The 14954-nt window shown below is 41.3% G+C and overlaps 1 protein-coding gene across 1 annotated transcript in view; it reads right to left on the reverse strand.

Annotated features, from left to right (window-relative positions):
- col7a1l (collagen type VII alpha 1-like) overlaps positions 1–14917 on the reverse strand; it is a 59227-nt gene extending 44310 nt beyond the window's left edge. Inside the window, exons 1-3 of the mRNA XM_039791002.1 lie at positions 14905–14917; positions 5827–5900; positions 2394–2745 (exon numbers count right to left, since the gene is read on the reverse strand). The gene's annotated coding sequence lies outside the window, so the exon portion shown is untranslated. The remainder of the gene's footprint in view (positions 1–2393; positions 2746–5826; positions 5901–14904) is intronic.
- Positions 14918–14954: the final 37 nt, after the last annotated feature.

Here is a 14954-nt window from a genome sequence, read left to right on the forward strand (position 1 = left end):
AAAACAACAACATGTGCACAAGACTGCATCCATCACTCACACCACAGTGGGATCACAAGCACTTTGTCCAGCCTCGTCAAGGAGAAATGTCTGTATTGTGTGTCTGAGACCTTTAGTTTATCACTGCCCCGAGAGGATTAAATAATTTTACAAAATAAAGTTTATTGTCACTGGCCCTGATTCTCCCTTTCTGTTCCCTATCTCCTTTTATCACACACACACACACACACACACACACACACACACACACACACACACACACACACACACACACACACATCACATGCCCTGCAAGCCTAACTGCACGTCAGCTATTTCTACATAATGGCATTTTCCACCTCACCACTTCACAGGATGGATTATCCCCATAGGGAAACTGGTAACAGTGAAAAAGCACACACACAGACACACACACACAGCTCATATCTACAATGCATGATAGTTGATGTCTTTGGTACAATGACATTAGATCTACAGGTAAAATACACACACAAGCAAATAAGAGCACAAACAGCATACTGTCTTAGGGCCCTATTTTAACGATCTGAAACGCAAGTATCAAACGTGAAACGCAAGTAGCTTTGTGGGCGGACCTCGGGCGCTGTTGCTATTATAACGGCGGGATAAATGACTCTTGCGCCCGACGCAAATCTAAAATGGGTTGGTCTGAAGTAGCTAGGTGTGGTTTGGGCGTAACGTGCAATAAACCAATCAGAGCGTCATCTCACATTCCCTTTAAGAGCAGGCGCGCTTGTTCCATGGTGGATTGCTATTATAACGGCGGAATTGCCTGGCGCACGCCAGCGGGAGCTGTCCAAGATGCGGCAAAGTAATAAATGCGCATCTTGGCCGGGTGGCGATGTTGCTGCGGCCTCTCGGGCGCATCTCCTCAAGTCTGGAGAGGATTGCTGCAGCCATGGAGCGTGGGCCTCCAAACGCACCACCTGCACGTGTTGTGCCCCTTCCTCCTCCCCCAACTCCATCTCCATCCACCCGCTCCACCAGGAGCGGATCGCGCATTGCCACTCCCGGAACAGAATCCGCCGGAGTGTCCAATCCCACCGTAGTTCAACATCTCCATCTCCTTAATTCCTCTAATATTTCCTCATTTATGTCATCGACACATCCATGATTCATGGAAATGTTGTGTAAAACACAACAAACCACAAAGAATTCTGCGACTTTTTGAGGATTACTGTAAAGTGCCTCCTGACCTATCCAAACACCTTATAAGCGCATTTTCAGTAATATTTTTCTTTGTAATTATTTATGATTTGCAAAAATGGGAACTGCATGCGTCCGTGTAGATGAGAGAAGCAAAATGTATGCGCGTTGTGCACACGCTACATTATGGCCAAGCATGCGCCCCTAAAATAGCATCTGAATAACGCGCTACTGACTTCAGACTAGCGCTACTGACTTTAGACCAGGTTTTTCCTGGTCAGTGGCGGAATTGTTTTCTGAAACTGCAAAATAGCACTAGGGAACGTTTGCGCCAGAACACGCCTCCTCTTTTCGCTGAACCGCCCCGGGAGCGCAAATACATTCCCTAATTTACCGACGTGCGTCTGTGGAGGGAAAAGTCTGCTGTGCGTCGGGTGCAAAATAGGAATGATACATGCGTCAGTGTACAAAGGCAATTGCACTGAGTGCAAGATAGTGCCCTTAATGTCACTTTGCATTTGCAGTCAACCCACACAAACAAGTCTGTGCATGGTAGGAAAACCTCCCGTATTCATTTCACATAGTTTCATCTCCTGACAACGCTCTTATAAACAACCTGGTATGATCTTATTATTCATGTTTACGTATGCACCAACAACCAATTCAAATTCCTTGTAAGTGTTATAATAATGCAATTAATCATTTTCTGATTCTGATCATGATGAATACACTAGAGCTGACATGACTGTAAATGCATATCTTGTTTTTATGCTCCTATTAAGTTTGGAGGTGTACAAATGTTGCATGCCAAAGACAAACACACAAATGCTCATGCCAAAGACAAACACACACATGCATGCATTCAGGACATCTGCACTGCATGGGCAGAGTGTGTATTTGTAAGTGCATGTTCTTAGAATGAGTGGAATGGCACATTAGCAGCAATTACTGTACCTTATCCCATAAAGGCAAGTCAGACAACAATAAAATGGGCAAACAACAAGCACTAATATCAGACGTAATACTGTTTAAGGGAAATTGTACTGTAAGAAGCAGCAGTAAAGGCTCAGAACCAAAAGTGTTGGCCTTAATCCAGACACTTAGGCTGTAAAAAGGGTGTCTGGGCAGTTAAGAATTCAAAACTACTCAGTAAAGCTCCATATTAAAGTGCAGTTAAAGTAATGCGTTTTGACTATGGCCCTAAAATGGGCCCACACAATTTCACTTACCAATGCAGACAAGTGAATCATTATTATCCTCCCAATCCAGGTGACTTCTTGGCGGTCGTCAGGGGAAAAATACTCCCTAAAATACACAAAAAGGTGTTATCCAAGTCAGGGGACAAAAAAAAAGTCTGGAATTGATATTGTATTCCTGCAGAGGCTGTTATCAGAGATAATCGACTGAATGTTACATGAGAATCAATGTGCGTTATCTGTGTGTTTGTGTGTCGGAGTGAAAGAGGAGGTGGGTGTGTTTGAATGTGTGTAAAAGTGAATGAATGACAGGGACTTTCTTTCCTGGGTTCTGCTGTAGTGCAGAAAAGTTTGGGAAGAGGGGTGGGGGTGAAGCTGCTGCAACCTGTTGGCTCATAGAGAGAGAGAGACAGAAAGGGAGAGGTGGGGGTTACTGATGAGCTTTGACCTACTACTGTTCTACAGTGCATGTATGTAGTGCATGGAGGCATAGACACAGACAGCTAAGCTTTCACCGCAGGGTAAAAGAATAAGCAGTTAAGTGAAACGATGTTAAGGACTTGGAGGTTAAGTCTACCATCACCCACATACTGTATATTGAATCTGGCTTGAGTAATGAATCTGAAAATCCACCAATAACTGCCTTGACATACTTGTAGACAGAAGGCAACCCTTAAACAACCTCTGCAAATAGTTGCGGTAATAATTTTCAAGATTTGACACCTTACCAATCTTTTACTGCTTGTTTAATTTGGCTGTTTCACATGGCAATACAATATGTAGTGATTCATTAAACCACATTTGCACACTACATTTACACAACATCGCCATTAATCCTAACACAAGATGTATGTAACGTCACATAGGCAAAATACCTGATGATAAAAGCACCAAACACAGCATGTTGGAGCATGTGTTCTTGTATTTTCTACATAACTCTATAGTCAAGGTTTGTATACTCACACACATATAACCAATCAAAATAGCTTATAGAGCAAACACCTTCTTAAAAAAGAAAGAAGAGGCAAGATGATAAATCTGTCGTGTTTTACAAGCTGCTCTCAGTTTGTGTGTCTCGCTGTGTTGAGGGGCATTGGGTCACTTTTAATGGTGGACCCTAGGAATGTGGTTACTAGTTTAATAGGGTTTAGCCAGGTGTCAGTCTTGACATCCTATAACTCAACACACACACACACACACACACACACACACACACACACACACACACACACACACACGCTCTATTAAGCTGGGAAAGCTGTGGGTTCTGGCAGAGATGCAGATTTAGATGGAGTAGAGATGTGAAGCATATGCAATGATGCTATTGGTAACACTCTAGAGCATCCATTCCCAACTCTCACGGGGATACAGAATGACAATGTCTTTATTTCAATTCACCTGTATACTGCGAATGCATTAGCACGACCAGATTCCAAACAAAAAACTTGTAGATAATGACTCGTGCTGTAGCTGCATCAGTTAAAAGACATAGATGTCACATCCGGCCCCTGTGCCTAGGTCATGTTTTTGTTTTTTCCCCTCACATTCAGTGTTTTATTTTGTATACTTCCTGTTTTAATTTGAAACTCATCATCTGTTTCTGTTGCAGGTCACTTGCCTTATTGTCTTTATCTGCCTTCCTGCCTTTGTGTGATTACCTGCCTCGCTCTAATGTCCTGTACCTGTGTGTAATTGTCTCCCCTCCTCCCTCAAGTATATACACTCCCTTTCCCTTTGTTCAGTGAAAAATATTTTGTGTATCCGCCCCATGATTCGGATCTACTCGAAAATGTAATGGGTTCTTCCTTGGCCCATGCCAACAGCCTTCCACCAAGTTATATGAAAATCGGGCCAATAGTTTTTCTGTAATCCTGCTGACAGACAGACAAACCAACAAACCAACAGACAAACAAACAAACGGACAAACCAAACCCAAAACACAACCTCCTTATAAATGTAAATGTATTTTACTAGACAACCAAAATGTCATCTTCTTCTTACAATGAGATATAGCAGGCTGATCGAACTTCAAAGCTATAGCATGTCTCAGTACTTCCCAGATGCCATGGCCACACATAGTGAAACTATTTCAATTCCTACAAAGGAGGTGTGTGTTTTAAATGTTTGTATGATGCTTTTTAAATGTTCCCTCTGCAGTCTTAGTGGAGGAAATTGTAAAACTGAGGGCTGCTTCTGCTTTCATAAGCATGCATATACTCTTAGCAAAGGAGCATTTTCATCAAGTGCACATAGGTTTTTTTTCTTATCTGTCCAATTTCATGTTCTAGTGACTTACTGTGAATGTTACATCGGTATGTCAAAGCGTTGTGTCAGTAGCAGTGCAGAGTAGGTCAAACTCACATGGTTGTTAATTCAAACTACATGTGGCTACAGTTTGAATGAATTTCAGAAGCCAATGACAGGCCTCCCTTCATGCATCCTTTTCTGCATTCATATTAAAGGAGTTTTCATCAATTCTTCTTAAGGGTGCTCCAGGAGTGCAGCACCAATCATATAAAAGGAGGAACTTCTACAGAGAAGATGATATACTGATGTATGGCAAAAGGTGGAACTGTATATTCTGGTTTGGCCTCAGGGCTGTCTGAGTTACGTGCTGCCCTGCTGCTGACCCTCAGCATATGTTAAGGAAGTTCAGTAGGGCACATCAATCAGGTACATTCTCACTAGACAGTCAAAGGTGAGTGTGTCTGTGCGTTTATCTCTCTGAGCAGTACAGCAGTGTTGGATACTGTAAATTGGGGCTCAGTGTGAAGGGAAGCTGCGAGTGTCAATACTGACAGCGTTTTAGGAGAACATAACCTTAACGCACCACATCAACATCTTACACCACTTTAGTCTTGATAGCTTCCCTGGCTCAATTACGTAATAGGTGAATACGCCTAGTTGTCTTTTAGCAGCAGGTGTGATTAGAAATAAAAGGTGTTTTGGACCTGTTGGGGTATTCAGACGGGGAATATTAACAAGCCTTGTCTGAGCTAATTGCACTCCTTCTCCACCTGGGCCTACATATCCCCTCCTTGTCACGAGAGGTGCCGGCACAAAAGTGAGCTTTGATTAAATTCATGCTGTAGTCTAACCAGAAAACAATCACGTGCATTGGGAGTCAAGAGTAAGAAGAAAAGAAAAAAAGAGGCAGCAAAAGCACAGTAAATTAGCAAAGCCATGAGGAGTTGAGCCGGAAGGGTGTGTGAGTTGGGTTATTATGGCTGAGTGGGAGAACTGGGAGTAAATATGTTAGGCAAAAGAATAAAAAACTGTTTGCACAGAGGGGTATGTACGTGCCAATATTTGTGTGTTTGTGTGTGTGTGTGTGTGTGTGTGTGTGTGTGTGTGTGTGTGTGTGTGTGTGTGTGTGTGTGTGTATGTGTGTGTGTGTGGTCGTCATTTATTTGGAATCCAATGGGCTGGGCAACTTTACTGACAGTCTAATAAAAATCTCACTCACATGCAGTAAATCCTTGGTCATACCATAGCTTCTTCTGAGTGGGAATGGAACTTTTCTCACCATCCTTTCCTTTCCTAAAATGCAGATAGGAAAAAAGAACTCTTTTATGTGACAGTTCCCTTTTCTTAAAAGCCATATCAATTCCATAACTACTGTGTTACTGGCGAGGCCACTGATGATGTACGAAATGGAGGTACAAGTGGGTATAATGACTAGAATTAATATTCTGTTTGGAAAATCCTTGGTCATTCACCATTCATGCCTCGTGGCAGCTTTTCAAGGAGCTTCTACTTTTTAATTTGATTAAATACAGATTGAATGCATTTCTGAAATCTTCATTTCTCCACCTCCTTTTTTTGCTCGACTGGTTCCATCACAGAGGTTATGAGAATCAAACATTGCTTTAGCCGCTGGTTATAAGGCACTCTGTTAATTGTGTTATTTCTCACATGGCACTTTAATTATGTAAAGTTGAGGCTTTCAGTTTGAAATTCAAAATTGATTAATTCTTTATACAGTGTTCCATATAATTGGCAGTATATATTATAGTAATATCAGTAGCTTGAGCTTAAACGGAGATAGTACAGTGTTTTTTTCTGAAATGTATTAGTAACTGAGCTGAACTTTGACCACCTACACTTTGAACATTTTACAATTAAACTTTTACAATCAGGACATGCCACCTGCTGCGGCAGTGTGAAATCAGCCTTGGATGCTTGTTTTCCCCATGCTGGTATTTCATTTTATTTTCGCTCCTGTCTCCTTTTAATGTAACTATTGATAGACTGACAGCATGATATGCATGATGCTTGTATCAGTTTCGGTTTAATGCTGTCAGTGTTGGCACATTTGTTGGAGTTTCACACCAGGAAGATGGGCAGTCTTTCTCTGGCCGCAGGCTAATGCAATTCTGACTCGCATCCATAAACCATACAAGCTGGGCAGAATGCCCACTGCTGCCAACTACAAAAAGATCTGCTCTGTGTCAAGCCTTTTAGCATTACAAACATACGTGCTAACACATGCACACACACCGCACGCACACACGCACACACACACACACACACACACACACACACACACACACACACACACACACACACACAGAAGAAAGAAAGACGTATATTCATATGGTGTATACAAACTCGGTGCTTGCTCTTGCAGACATTTTTTGTCATGATAAATTCATTTCACAAACCACGCGACTTCCCGTCTCCGACTGAGATACGAGCTGTCATGGCAACAGAAGAAAACAGCGGTTTCAGCATGAGGGCTGGTTTGTTGGGACAAGCTGCACCAGAGCAGAGAATTGAGATGCAGCCTCAAGTCTGGGCTGAAAGAATTAGTCATGAGCGTGTGTCCAATTACCACTCTGAAGCCAACAAAGGATATCAAAATAATGAACAAAACCAGTTCTTCACTGTGCTTAAGAAGACACAGTGTCACAGTAAATCCAATATTTAACACAAAGAGTCAGAGAGCTACAGATATACATGTATAAATGTGAGTCAATAACCTCACAGAAACAAAGATTCTTGGCCCACAATTGAGACTTCTTTCTTAACATAAAAATAAATGATACTGATTCTGTTTGCAAATTGAAGACCAGAGATTAAAATCGGTGTATGATTGACAATATCAGATTGTACGTTAATAAGCTATAGTACATAGTATCATGATTATACAGATTAAACTGAAATGTAAGGCTGCCATTATGTTAATTATAGACATACGATTATGATTAGAGGATTTAAAAAGCCATTCAGTAAGTTAAAATGCTGTAGATCGTGTAGCAACAGTTTATACACTGTCATGAATGTGCAGTAGCTCACAGAGATCATGTCTGTTGATAACAAAAGACAACCCTTGCATCTCAGAAGCGTGAGTGTGTGTCTGACCTGGAGAGATGCTTTACATGCCTGTGAGATTTTTAGGAACTAGACAACCCCTGAATGTCAAAGGGCAGCAGCTGTCCACAACTGCCCTTTGAATCTTTCAGAGACAGAGGGAGACAGGGAATGAGGTCAAAATAGGAGTTATGGCACTGAGCCACTTTTCATCAGGGGTAGGCATATGTTTCCGACCGTCATGACTATGTGTCTGTCACTCAGACAGAAAAAGTTTACAACTGATGGAAGCGCTGTAATCACCTTCACAGCTCAAAGCAGAGGAAGAATCTTCAAGAATCAAGTTGCATGAAGTCATCCCTCTCTGTCTGCATACTCCAACACTCACACAGGATTTGACTGAACTTGTTGAAGCAATGTCTAAAGACAATTTTAATTGTGCATATATGGTTAAGCTTTGCTTAAAGGTCCCATGGCATAAACATTTCACTTTATGAGTTTTTTTTAACATTAATATGAGTTCCCCTAGCCTGCTTATGGTCCCCCAGTGGCTAGAAATGGTGATAGGTGTAAAATGAGCCCTGGGTATCCTGCTTTGCCTTTGAGAAAATGAAAGCTCAGATCTGGAATCTTCCCTTTATGACATCATAAGGGGAAAGGTTACCTCCCCTTTCTCTGCTTTGCCTGCCCAGAGAATTTGGCACGCTCATGAGAAAGAGAGAGACATCATGGCTTGCAAACGAGTGAAGCATGGCAGTTGGTCAAGGCCACACCCCCACCCTCCACCTTGCCCCCCCCTCAATAGCATTTAAAGCTACAGACACAGAAATGGCACGTCCTAAGGAAAGCTCATTGTGGGACTGGCTCGTAGTGGCTGTAATTCTGCACCAAGGCTGAATTTCGGGAAAGAGACTTCAGATACAGTATTAGGGGACCACTAAGGTCTATATAAAAGCATCCAAAAAGCAGCATGTCATAGGACCTTTAAGGGGAAAAGAAAACCCTTCAATTGATGGCGCCATCATTCATTTATCCAAGTGTCGTTTTACATTATTCGTCAGCCAGGGTGCCTGCATGCTGCACTTCATTATACGGACTGCTACAGAGTCCTCTCACTTGGCATTCCAAACATTTGGCTGTAAAGCACAAACAACAGTGAGATCAAGCTAATTACATGTAAATCCAGGTGTTTCTGTGAACGGCTCCCGCTTGGAAAAAGCATGGGAATTTAGACTAAACTCTGCCAATTAAACTCAACCTATTTTAAGAGTACATGGGTAAGGTAGTACTGACAGTATGTTGAGGTGAATGCTTAACACAGGCAACCTCTGTACAACACTTCTGGCAGAAAATGATAGAAAACATTTTGTGGTAATTGTTGAATACCTGAATTTAGAATTTATATTCATGCTGATACAATATACATACATACATACATACATACAATTTTAGAAACATTGTTGCTGTTCTGTATATTCACATATTCTTGCCCAGCTAATCCAGACTGTTTGTACTGATCCTTTGTAAAAACACACTATTTATTAAAACCAAAGACAGTTCCGTTATTAAGGTTATTAAGATTGTGTTGAAGGAGTTTGCTGCACAACTTTTTATTCTGTGCTTTTTCTGCACTGCTAAACCTAATCCAGCTTTAGTGAACAGAGCAGAATTGGATTTAACTGAGTTCACAGAGCAGGACTGTGAAGGACAATAACAGAGTTTACTCAGGTACTCAGTATAGTCCCATTAGTACTGGAATAGAACCATTTTTTGATGAAAGTAGCCTGAAATGTAAATTTGGATAAAAGACATGTAAGTCAGTGCTCAGTACTTTCTGACTTACCTGCCCTGCGGCTCTCCATCCCAAGCACATTTGTTTCTACTGAAGACATATATTTTTGAGAACAGTTCATGAATACGTATATTCATTTAAAAAAAAGCTGAATAACTTCCTGGGCACTGTAGTTTTTACCAAACTTCGCTCAAACAAAAGGAATTTGTGCATTTGTTTCGGGACTATTTTCAACGGTGGATTAACATACATACAATACATACACACGTTTTCTTTGTGTTGGAATTTTAAACTCCGGTCGATTTATGAGGACTATGGTTAACTGCTCCTCAGATCTCTGCAGGGCAAATCCAGACAGCTAGCTAGACTACCGGTATCTGTCCAATCTGAGTTTTCTGTTGCACGAGCACGACTAAAATAACTTTTGAACGTACACATGTTCCACCAAAACAAGTTCTTTCCCAAGGCTATTTTGCAGCGGCACCTTGGCTCCGCTCGGCGCTTAGCACCACTCATGACAATTGTGATTGGTTTAAAGAAATGGCAGAGCACGTTTTTCTCCCATCCCGGAATGCTGTGTGGCCTTGCCAGACCCTCCTCCACTGCGTTGTGGAGGAAGGTCTGGCAATGCGAGACTAGCACGCTAGTAATACAGTATTTACAGAAGCAGGATGGTGTATGTGGTTTTAACTCAAAATAAACTTCAGTGCACTGCCCATGTTCATCGTAATGAAGGAGAGAAATAAGCTAGATCAGGCTTTGGCTACACAAGCAATACTTTTTAGTTCAATACTTTATTTGTTTAGGTCTTTTCATTGGATTTGTTGACAATAAGAAAAACAAAGACTTTCATCAGATACATTAATTGTAATGTACCTAATCTGTAGTTGAGCCATCATGGTGGGTTGTGTTTTTCATCTGATTATCAGAATATCCTGTTAATTCATGGGTTACAGTTTACCATGCATTCACCTGGTCCTGACTTTTACTCTAACCAGGATATGAGCTCATATCTGAGGACTCTGTGTACACTGTATATGTATAAATGCACTCCATCCATCAGTCAAGCAGTGAACTCAGTGGAATGTGTCTTCTTGTGTTATACAATATTGCACGTTGGCCACGGCTGAGAGATGACACACACAAACACACACACACACACACACACACACACACACACACACACACACACACACACAAGCAGAGACAAGTCTGCAGTATGTCTGCTAAGAACAGGTCACTGAAGCTCTGCGGCAGTACTCAATGGAATGGAAAATTGCCGGGGGGCGGACTGCAGCTATGAAAGCTGCTGCTTCATGTGCATTATACAAAAGTAAGTGTTTCGCATAAAAATTCATGAAAGTAGTTTTTTGTTGTTGCATATAAACATGACAACCAACAGAGACATGGAGAGGTAAATGTGGTTCAACGATGTAGAAAAAAAAAAGATAGCATAATTCCTAACATTATCTACGACCTGGCGTGTGTTTTCATTAACTGCACTAGGGTTTGCCATTTACTGACCTTCACAATGTTCAGATTTTATGGAAAACAAAATAAAGGTAAATACAAACATGTGCACACATGCCCTCTTTTATCCATCGACACAGTCTGATTCTGCATCAAACCCTGCTTACTGAACTCCACAAACCCTGGCTTACCAGGAGTAAATAGATCACAAATTCATTAGAGCTTGAGCATATGGTGGGGTGAAGGATTTCAAAGCAGGGACACCTGGGGGTTTTCACAACCGTCACATAACCTTTGTCCTCATAATCCACCTCCGTCTCTCATCCCTCGGCTATAATTGTCTCTTTTGACACTTCTCCCCCATCATGTGCCCTTTGAAATTTTCTCCTTTGGTCTAATTTAACATGCATGGCACAGTTGGGGGGGGAAAAGGATGCTAATTTGTTGTATAGTCAAAAGCTCTTCCTCCTTTTCGGTGATGCTATGAGAGGATATATTCAGTAGATCACTCGATTTCATGGGAAGTGGACTGCAGGTGAAACAAGGCGACAACTTTTGGGAAATGAAATGCTGGGAATAGAGGCAGTAAAAGCGGGAGATACAGTGACAGAAGAGGAGAAGGTAATGAGAATAGCATAGAGAGACTGGAGTGGCTTGAGGAAAATAGCTGAAAAGTAATGATTTCTGAAAGACAGCATGGAATACAACGATTCTAGACAGAGAGGAAAGGTGGCCATGAAAAGAAAGAAAAGAAAGAATGACCAAAAAATGTTTATTTATTGCTAACACATGGTGAATCTGTGGCATGGTCTAGCTATTCTGGCTATTACTGTATGGTTCAGCATTTCTCATGGGAGATGAAAGAATGGGAGACAGAGAGATGAGGTGATTGAGACTACATGTAGAGGAGGATGAGCAGCAGCAGATAACATCTGCCGAAAGAGAGAAAACACATGGAGATGGAAGAGAGGCAGAGAAAAAGGGTGAGACAGCCAGAGATATGATAGAATAGGAGAAAGAGAGAGATGGGAAAGGGTGGCGTTTGGCGGAGAGGAGATAAAAAGGTTTATGAAAACTGCTGTCATCACCCTTTGGAGAGCCAACGTCAAAACAAAGGTTAAAAGTATGATCAAAGGTCAAGACCCTTAAAAAAAATCAAAGGGGAGATCAAATAAGGGTACACAATCACACATCCACACACTTTCATGCACAGACTGTGAAATCCAACCTTACTAGAAATCCACAAACACAGCCAAACTATCTCCTTTTCCTTCCCCTCCTCAGCCCGGCTGTAGCTCTGCTCCCCTGACATTCCCTGGCTCCCAGGTGAGGTCAGCCCACCCTGGAGGGGGGCAGTATTTGTCTGGGCATGTCCACCTCCTCCTCCACCTACTGAGATCTCACTCTACCTGACCCACAGCCTGAGGGGACCAAGCAGTAGTGGCATGAGAGGGAGAAGGATAGATGCATATATGAGTGTGTGTGTGTGTGTGTGTGTGTGTGTGTGTGTGTGTGTGTGTGTGTGTGTGTGTGTGTGTGTGTGTGTGTGTGTGTGTGTGTGTGTGTGTGTGTGTGTGTGTGTGTGTGTGTGTGTGTGTGTGTTTTCTCCTTCCCTCTGTCAAGTAAAGTCTTCTTTCCATTTTGGACATTATTTCTGTGCCGGCTTGTCACTTCAAATGTTTGCAAGCATGCTAACAACATCTGAAACAAATCCGGTGTTACATCATTTTGTGGCTTAGTTTGTCTTCTTACATAAGAAACTTATGTTTGTTTCAACTGTAAGCCAATGTCCTTGATGTAATACAAGTAAGTCCAAAAAGCAGCATTTAACCTTTAACAAAAGTATCTCCCATGTTGACAAATACATTTGATATATAAGCCCAGAGATGTGCAGACTGGAAACAGGTGGAAACAGCTCCTGTTCTATCCAAAGATAATCACATCTGCCTCGCAGCATCTCTAAAGCTTACTAACTGACATGTTATATCTTGTTTGTTTAATCCAGTTGGACAGAGCCAGCTAGCTTATGCTCTCTGTTTACAGTCTATGCTAAGCTAAACTTATTGGCTGCTGGTCGTTGTTTCATTCAGTATTTACCATTCAGATGTGAGAGTGAGACTTACATCTAACCCTCAAGAAGAAGAATTAATAAAGTGAATGTGTATTTCCTAAAATGTCAAATTATTCCCTTAAGGCTAATGTATGTTTTGAGCAATACATATTAACTGCTACATGCTCTAAGTACACAATATATAGTCTATTTGTTTGCCAATTAAAGGCAAACACAACATGACCAATTACAGCATAAATACCATGTAAATGAATGAGTGCCAAGTATGTGTTTGCTCTGAGAGACATCCTGCCTCCTCTCTGTATATTGATAAATGGCAATTTACTTAGTATGCACTGTGTATTGATTATTGCAATTACACACTATTACAGTTCTATTATCCGCACTGACTGTCTTTAATTACACTAGAGAGCAAGAGAAAGAGTGAAGGAGGAGAGAGAGACAGTCAATGTGAGAGAGAGACACTACACAGATAGCTAGATGAAGCGAGACACTGCACCAAACTAATTAAAACAGAAACTTTTTGTTTCAGCAAGTTGACAGGGAATGAATCTGGCAGGGAATTAATCTGTCCGCAGGGAACACAGTGAGGAGCTACACACACACACAGACACAGACACACACAGACACACACAGACACACACACACACACAGGGAGGTGCAGTGCAGTGTGCCGTTGCCATAGTTACTGAGTGTGGCGCCACATCATGCGGCAGAGTTAATGCAGAGGTGTGTGTTGTGTGTGCGTCTTATTTAAGCTTTCATTATATTACCACCCTGACCTATTCCAACATCCTCTACACAAGCACAGAGAGAGAAAGGTTGCAGAGAATAATTCAGAGTGTTCCCTCCGAAATAGCTAAGTCTGGAGCTCTTACCCTTGAGGTGAAGCATCATTATGCTTATGGTGGATAATGACATAGTGTACTGAAAGAAAATATTTGGCAAGGAAAGATAAGCACTTCATGTCAAGCCCTAAAGAAAGTGTTCCTTTGGGTGGTTATATTATAAACGGAGACATATATAGCCCGATTAACTTTCTTACAGGGATAACTATGCCCCTTGTGCCTGTCTATGTACTGTAGACTGTGGTTAAAAGCATGCATGTGTGTGTTTGTAATGTGAGAGCTGAGATCAAATAATTACTTACATCCTTTATTTGCGTAAAAGTAGCACTTAAGCAATTACGTGAAAGTGCTGACATGTCATCAGCAAAATGTACCAACGTATTAAACAGACATCAGACATATCTTATTTTTTGCTTATTATAACTGATCATTTTAAAATGTTACAGCGGGAGCTGATTCTAACTGATCACATCTGGAACAACCTTCCGGAAAGCTGCAAGTCCGCCGCAACTCTCGCTTCTTTTAAATCAAGGCTGAAGACCTATTTTTTTTATGTTGCCTTTCTTTAATTTCTTATACTGCACTATTCATTTTATTCTCGTATTTTATCTGATTTTACTTTTGTTTTGTTTTTTTTATTTGCTTTTAATATTTTATGTAAAGCACTTCGAATTGCCCTGTTGCCGAAATGTGCTACAGAAATAAAATTGCCTTCCCTTGCCTTGCCTTAATTTGTTAAAGTTCTTAGTTACTGATAATATTGGTTACAGTTTACTTGAAGGTATCTACATAAGACTGACATGACACTGTCATGAACGTGTCATTAACATTATAAAAAAGTCATAAACATTTATGACATAACGCTTCTGTCAGTAAGTGTCATTCAGTTTTTGTCATGACAAGTTATGGTTAAGGTTAGGGTTAGGGTTCATGTGTCGTGTCGTGTCACTCATATGTAGATACCTTCAAGTAAAGTGTTACCATAATATTTCACTCTGAAATGTAGTAGCAGTGGCCGGGTTGGGTCAGTGGTAGAGCAGGCGCACATACTGTATACTGAGAGGTTTATGCCTCGATGCAGAGGTCCAGGGTTCCGACCT

Source organism: Perca fluviatilis, chromosome 23 (genome assembly GCF_010015445.1).
Source record: "Perca fluviatilis chromosome 23, GENO_Pfluv_1.0, whole genome shotgun sequence".
Taxonomy (NCBI): Eukaryota; Metazoa; Chordata; class Actinopteri; order Perciformes; family Percidae; genus Perca; species Perca fluviatilis.